Below are 7,962 nucleotides of genomic sequence, written 5' to 3' on the forward strand. Positions count from 1 at the left end.
TGTACCAGTCACATTTCAAGTACTCAGTAGCCCCATGTGGCTACCATATTCCATCATCACAGAGAGTTGTGTTGAACAGTGCTGGACAGAGCATTCAGGGAACTGCAAATAGTTCATCGTGGCTGGATCATAATAAGTGTGTGTGGGCAGGGCGTGGGTGCAGAAAGATAGGGGATTGGTCTTGATCCTGGTGGCAGTGAAGAGCCATTTAAAGATTTCCACTGCTGATGACAGCAATGTGGAGGATATACTAGGGGAGGTAAGACTGGAGGTAGGGAGGCTGAGTAGAGGCTGCTGCAGTGAGCCAGAAAGTAGATGATGTCAGCCAGAACTAAAGTATAGACAGGGGGTGGAGAGAAGAGGGGAGATTCATGGAATAGGCGATAGAAAGAATGGATTGAATAGAAGGAGGTAAGGAAACGGGAGGCTGAGAATGGGAGGAGGAGGCAGAGAGAGGACATCATTGGGGCTGAGTCCTGGACAGCTGGGCGAAGGAATTGTTATCCGTCAAGTCAGAGGACACAAAAGAGAAGTGTGGAGTTGGAAGACGAGAATGAACTCCGGGACAAGCTGATTTTGTGGAGCCTCTGGGTCATCCAGATGAGGATGAGCTTGTGGCTGTACAGTACCTGAAGCCAGGGGGCATGGTCTAGACTAAAGGATCATCTCTGCATGGGAGGTGGGGTGGGGTGGGGGGGAAGCAGGCAGGCTGGGAGTCCAGGATTGGAATCCTAGCTCTGCCATGAGTGGTATAGTTTGGGAAAGTCCCTCAGGCTTTCGTGGTCTCATTTTATAATCTCTTAAGTGATGATAATGGTATTTTTATGTAAAGAACTAAATACTATGACTGCCTGATAAGTGCTCATTCAATGTTACTAATAATATTCTCCTAATCTCCCTTGCAGAATTGTTTTATGAATTAGAGATAACATGTGTATAGTTTCTGATACTGAAGTCGGTCAGCAAGAGTGTTCAGAGTGAAAAGAGAAGCGAGTTGAGAAAGGATGCTGCCAGAACCAACACTTGAGGGGTGGGACAGAGAGTAAGAAGGAAGGGCCACAGGTGTAGGAGGGAAACCAGGGAGGAGTGAAGACTCAGAAACCAGAGGGAAGGAGGGGGGGTGGTCAGTTACGTCAAATGTCACAGAGAGGATGGGAAAGATAAGGACGGCCGGATTTGGTCAGTAGGAGGTCACTGGTGACCTTGGAGAGCACAGTCTCAGGGAAATAGGGAGGAAGAAAGTCAGACTATGCTGAGCTGAGGCAATGCCTCTCAGCTATCCACAGGGACTATAAAAAGAACAGATTCAAAGCTGGAGACCTGTTTGGAAGACTCTGAGATAAGACTGGCGAAGGGACAGCACACTGGTTTTCCCTCTGCCACTTTAACCCATTTTACCATCATCTTATGAACATCTGCAAAGTCATGGCCGGCTGCTAGGTTTTATTGATAAATTTTATTCCATTTCTTCCCCTCACCAAAACCATCTTAATCACATCCTAAACCACACCCTATGTCAGATCCTATCATTCCCCTGTTAAAAACTGCTTGAACAGCTTTCCATTGTTCTTAGCATTAAATGGAAACTCTACCGGGCCTCCTGCATGGTCTGGCCCCGAGGCACCCAAGGCACCCCTGTCTCAGGCCACTCTGCTCCTACAGTCTTAAGCTCCGTTTACACTTTTGAGTCCTTAAACAGATCAAGCACTTTCCTGTTCCATCTCCGGACTCTACCACAAGCTGTTCTTTGTGCCTGTGGACCCCCAACTACACGGGAGATGCCTATCTTGATCAGCCAATCAAATGGAGGCTATTTGTTTGTCTCCCTTCCCGCTCAGCCCCACACGGGGAAGAGGCAGTGTAGTACACGGGCAGTGCAGTAAGTATAGTGTTTTAAGGGGCTATACTTTCAGACTGCTTGGGTTGAAGTCCCGGATCCACCACTTGCTAGCTGCTCTGTGACCTTGAAAAGGTACTCAATGGGTCTGTTTCTCCACTTATAATGTGGGGATGATAAATGATATTTTGAGGATTAAATTTGTTAACAGACGGTAAACTCTTACAATAGTTCTCATTTGGTAATAGAACTTCTCATTTTAGCATCCACTCCAATTTTTTTCCACTAACTTGTTTGCCAAGTTTGAGTCTGTCACCTAGGGAAGGTGTATGGTGCCCCCCACCCCCGCACCGGCTGATTACTGTCTCCTTATTGAACACTGTAAACGAATGAACAAAGAGCACGAGGAAAAGCGGCTGGTCCTCCTGGGTTTAGGAGGGGCCATGGGTGAGCTCGTTGAAAGAGACGTGGCCCAGCTTCTCTTTACCCTTAGGTTTAGCAGGACAGACTCTAAACACATACTGAACCAGCGTAGTAGAAGGGGAATCTCTGCGTCGTGGCCCGGCCCTGAGGTAACGGCTAGGGACTCCCCAGGACAGTCCCCAGGAAGGCACGTTGGCCTGACAGAACCAGATCAACATCGGTCCGGGCCTGGGTAGGCGCTAGGACTCCTAGAGGCTGCAAGAAGGACGCTCCGCGGAAATCTTGCTTGTTTTCCCGCCACACAAAGAGCCAGAAGGGCCGGGAGAGGCGGAGGACCGCGGGCACCAATGGCCGGGATCGCCCCGCCCCCGTCCGGGGACTCCCCGGGGATTGGCTGCCCGGCCCGCGGCCCTCCTCCAGCCACGGCCCCGTCCGGAGACTCCCCGGGGATTGGCTGTCCGGCCCGCGGCCCTCCTCCAGCCACGGCCCCGTCCGGAGACTCCCCGGGGATTGGCTGTCCGGCCCGCAGCCTCCTCAAGCCACGCCTCCGTCTGGAGACTCCCCGGGGATTGGCTGCCCGGCCCGCGGCCCTCCTCCCGCCCGGCGCCGCCTTCCCGGTCTCCACGCCGCACGCCGGTCTTCGGTCTCTTGGTCTCGCTGAGCTGGGCGGTGAGTGTGGCTCGGGGCTCCGGCTCCTCGGGGCGGGGAGGGCGCCCGGCCGGCTGGCCCGGGTGGGGCTGGGCTCGCCCCGCGTCCCCTCGAGCTTTGCCCGCCCCGAGCTCCGCTGCTCCCGGCGGCCAGAACGGAGGGGTAGAGCAGCCCTCGGTGGCCCGGGGGGCGGGCGGCCGTGCCCGTCCCGGGGCCGCGCGAGGCACAGACGCCGCGGGCCGCGTGCCGGGGGAGGGTTCCCGGCGGACTGGCCCGGGCGCGGTAACAACTGCGCTTTGCTTCCCCAGGGCGCAGCCGCGGCTACTTGGTTGCGGGTTCCTGCCGGCCCCGCCTGCGCGGCGAGAGCCCATCCCAGACCGACCTTGGGCCTGGGGAGTTTGTGTGCAGCGTCTGCGGGCGTGCAGCGGCCTGAGTTCTAAGCGCAGGTAGGTCCCGGTCCTTTCGCGAAATGAAATGGCCCAGGTCCAGAGCACGTGGCCAATGGCGACCGGAGGGTTGCCGGGCGCGTGTTTGGTGCAGAGGCCCAAATCCGGGTCTCCCATAACATAAAGGAAATTTACGTGCACGGGCTCCACCCGGCTCAAGAGCTGCTTCTAGTGGGTTTTCGGAATTGTTAAAGAAACTGCTGACATCCAGGGAACATTGACGATACGGGAATCGAGAAAGTCGTAGAGAACTGTGCAAAAAGTCTCAAATGGCCCTTTCCTGTGCCCTTTTAAGGTTGACGCAGTGCCTTAAGAGGCTAACACAGAAGGGCAGAGTAAGTCTCCATAAAACCCAGAGAAGAGATTGTCAGACTCCTCTCTGGATCCTGTCTGGAGTCACAGCTGAACCAGAAGGAAATTTCCTTCCAGTTTAAGCACCTTTGTGATATTTTTACACAGCTCAGAGCACAAGTGATAAATTCAAACTAAACCTTAGCTTTAATGGTACCTTCAGGCGTGCTTTTCTAGACTCCTCTAGATACCATGCGGTGTTTTCAAATAGATAAGGGAGTTTGGATACTTGGGTTGTCCTTGAAGGTGGAAAAATTCCAGATGATGGAATACCTGTGCACAAGGCTTTTGCTGGACATCCTTTGAGACAAACTGAAAAGAATACCTGAAAGTTTTTTCTGTCTGTTTAAAAGGTCATTTAAAACTTTTCTTTCTTTTTATAGGTTGAAAACTACAGGTACAAGCCATTGAAGCTGGAATGTTCTGATGCTGGTATTTTCACTGACTTATACCAACTATGACTCTACAGTTTATAATACACAGGTGCCTCTGATGAGGTCAGATATTCTTACATAACTTGTAGCAACCATGTGTCCATGTACCTCACTGGGTTAGAGCAGTAGGACAATGCTGGTGGTGAGGGCCGGAGCTTTATTTTCATCTTTTAATTATCACAACTCTGTGAAGTCGATACTATTCTCATTTTACAGATGAAGTAACGGGTTAGGTAGTGACTCAAGATCCTATCACATATGCCTAGCACTGAACGAGGAGCCTTGTAGGTAACTTTCTGGCTATGTGACCTCTGGAAAGTCACTTATCTCTCTTGGGATTTAGTGTCCTGGTGTAACAGAAATATTTAAACAGGATGAGACCAGTTTGGGGGGGAAACACCACAGTAGAGCTATTAAGAGTATAAGCTTTTCATAGTATTTAATTTCATTGAGCCTCCAGAAGTTAACCCAAAATTTGGCACAAAGGGAGCATCTGTCAGCATGTTAGGTGTTTTTGGTGAATGTAGCATAATGAGCTGTAAAAACAGATTTAAAGGACACAATGTTGGTAGATTAGAATATGAAGGTATTGGAAATGATAGGGAAAGTTTTCATATGGGAAGAAATGCGATAATGTAGCAAGATTAACAGCCTAGTATGTGATAGAAGTTCTTCCTGTCAGCCAGCTCTGAATGTCTACAAATACCCCATTTTAAATAAAGATACTTAATATTCACTTTGGAGTCATTCTTAATGCTTATTTTGTAACATTGTTCTAGCTAAACTTCATTTCTTTTATATTCCATATTATACTGTAAAATCTAGCCTCGTAACTTCTTTAGGTAATTTAGTCAATAAATAATGTTAGAAGGCCATAATTGATAGAGGGGTGAAAAAAGGGAAGGGAAACATGAGGTGCATGTATATAGACTTTTATAATTTCAGGTAGAGCTGGGCAGGGAAGGACTGAACAGGAGACCTGACGGAGCTGAGGGACATGCCGTGGATATATATATGTGAGTGAAGAGCCTTTCAGGCAGAGAGAAAGCAAGTGCAAAGGTCCTGAGGAGGGATGTGCTGAAAGGTTTGGGGAAAAGCAGAGTGAAACCTTAAGGGGGAGGATTTCATGACAGCTTGTATGCAGGGCTAAGGTGGATATTTAGACTATTCTAAAATGTCAGCTTGCTTTCTGGCCTCTCAGACCTCTGAATGCTCTAACTTGTATCTCGATTGCTCCTTGCCACCCATATGCTTTCCCACTCTTACCCAACTTTCCTGTGACCACTATCGCTGCTGCTTTCTCCCCCCACCCCCCATAAGTGCTCCTGTTCTGGATTTCTGTGGCACCCTGTAATGGCCTTAGAAGTACCGTGTGTAGTTGCTTATGTCCTTGTCTGACTGCCCCTGCTACATTCTGGAGGCTCTGGACTGTTAGAGGTAAAGTCCATCTTGGTTCCCATCATATTCCTAGGGTCATGCCAGGTGTCTGCATATTGTAGATTCTCAAATACTTAACCTAGCCCTAAACCCATCATGACTAGTAGTATAAGGAGCAGTATCATTTATACTTAAGCTTAATATCAGTAACTGATATTGAGTTGAATTATATATTTGGCATTCGGGTGAGTGGCTTACAGCCACTTGTTCTTAGCAGCGTAATATTAAGAGCTGTTTATATGTAAACTGGTCATCATAGTTATTAAAGTTGAGTTTATATGTAGTACATCTAACTACCTGGTGAGTAGTAAGCACTCAGAAAATGTCATATTCATTGGTAGTACTATAGGATCATTTTTGTAGTACTGTATGATCATTGTAATATTAGAACAAAATGATAATACTGGTATTTATTTATATAATACTCAAATGCTGGCTTTAATGTTTATTCAGTAAATAATAGAGCACCTACTTGGGGCCAAGTACTATTCTAGGTATTGTGAACAAAGCAGACAAAAATTAGTGGATATGCTTGCAATCGATCCATTGATCAAGGCCTCCAGTGTAAAGGCCCAGGAGGCCTCAGCAAAGTGCTGTGACTAGTCAGCAGTGGTGGGGAGGGGGTATTGGTAGGACAAAAGGCCTATATGAGGTGACTTCAAATGCTAAGTAGGTAAAGGGGAATAGAAATTGAGAGGAAACAATCCTAAAGCCTTAACGGCCTATAGCAAGTTGTTCCGGCAGAACAAGGAGTGCATGAGACACTACATCAACAGTGGTCCAGTGCAAATGAAAACAGGCCACGAGAATGACAATGTGTTCTAGCTACTGTCAAGATGAAACGTTGTAAAACTGCAAGTGTTAAAAGTCTGACTGAAGACACTAGCAAATAATTTCCAGGAATAATTGCTGGTGTCACCCGTGGCTCCACTCTACTCACTGAGTCCTAGTGGTGGTTCTGACATCCTCCCCTCTCCCACTACTCTCAGCTTCAACCAGTTGAAGTGCAGCCTGTTTACACTTGAGTTTTCCAAATAATTTTTTTTGGTAAAAAGGATTTTCGCTCAAGAGTTTGAAGTCACCTAGACTAAACAATAGCAGATGAAAGATGTGAGCAGTTTTATAGCCCGGGGTTGAGAAAAACAAGGAACTTATTTTTTTTTTAAAGATGCTTAACAGATTTCCAGAATTTAGTACTACAGAGACACTAGAACTGCACTGTCCAGTATGACAGCCATTACTCACATGTGGCTATTTAAATTTAAATGAAAACTAAATAAAATTAAAATTTCAGCTCCTCAGTTGCAACAGCCACATTTCAAGTCCTCAGTAGCCACATGTGAGTAGGGGCCACTCTACTGGACAACAGATGCGAAACATTTCCATTACTGCAGAAAGTTTTTATTGGCAGCGCTGTTCTAGAGATTATATGGTACAACCACCTTGTTTTACAGAAGAAAAGCCTGTCAAAACCTAGAGAGGTGGTGTAGGCTGAATAATGGCCTCCAATGATATCAGGTCCTAATCTTGAACCTGTCAATAATACCGTATTTGAAAAAGGGTCTGCAGATGTGATTAGGCTAAGGATCTTGAGATGGGGAGATTATCCTGGATAATCTCTGTGGGCCCTAAATCCAATCACAAGTACCTTTATAAGAGGGAGGCAGAAGTGGCAGATTCCATGCACAGAGGAAGAGGCCATGTGAAGACAAAACAGAGATGTGATGTTGGCTTTGAAGACTGTCGTGAAGCAACCTCAATCTGAGGAATGCTGGGAGCCACTAGAAGCTGAAAGATGCAAGGAACAGATCTATTCCCCTCCACCACCACCGGCCCCAGCCTCCTGAGGGAGAATATACTAGACTGACCCAGTGGAATTGATTTCTAACTTCTGGCATCTAGAATTGTGAGAGAATAAATTTCTGTTGTTTAAGCCACCAAGTTTTCAGTAATTTGTTACAGCAGCCTTCCCTTAAGATGGGAAAGCTTAAGATCACAATGTAGCTGGAGTTGGCACCTCACCACACCACAGGGCCTCCTACACTGTTTTCATTAGTGCCTTATGGGTAGATCTTATCTATTCATTAGTCCATTTAAAACATTGCAGAGGTATGGCAATGAAGTTAAATTTATTTAGATTGAAATCATGAGAAGCATGAGCATGTGGCTAAAATATGGAGGATTAGCAACTACTTTATAATAAAACTATCAAAACTAATAAATCAATTTATGGTTTATTGGAATGTCATTTATATATAGTTATAATAAATCTCATTACACAGTACAAAACACCATCCAAAGTTCACATAAAAATTCAGTAACGGAAATAAATTAAGACAATAGGAAAAAATTATTCTAATTATCATAATTTTTGCCTTATGGGCCA

General features: G+C 46.7%; 1 long non-coding RNA gene and 1 other non-coding gene across 3 annotated transcripts; both read left to right on the plus strand.

The window, feature by feature from the left end:
• Window positions 1-2,848: 2,848 nt before the first annotated feature.
• LOC147916442 (uncharacterized) lies at window positions 2,849-4,875 on the plus strand. Of its 2 annotated transcripts, XR_015552916.1 has the most exons (3): window positions 2,849-2,929; window positions 3,217-3,354; window positions 4,089-4,875. It is a non-coding gene; the product is annotated as an uncharacterized LOC147916442 (long non-coding RNA). The 2 variants fall into 2 exon arrangements; XR_015552915.1 differs by lacking the exon at window positions 2,849-2,929 and having other exon boundaries at window positions 2,949-3,354.
• Window positions 3,637-3,758, plus strand: LOC147916443 (small nucleolar RNA SNORA26). Its single transcript, XR_015553084.1, has one exon. It is a non-coding gene; the product is annotated as a small nucleolar RNA SNORA26 (small nucleolar RNA).
• Window positions 4,876-7,962: the final 3,087 nt, after the last annotated feature.

Source organism: Ceratotherium simum, chromosome 8 (assembly GCF_057802395.1).
Source record: "Ceratotherium simum simum isolate JZ-2026a chromosome 8, ASM5780239v1, whole genome shotgun sequence".
NCBI classification, from domain to species: Eukaryota; Metazoa; Chordata; class Mammalia; order Perissodactyla; family Rhinocerotidae; genus Ceratotherium; species Ceratotherium simum.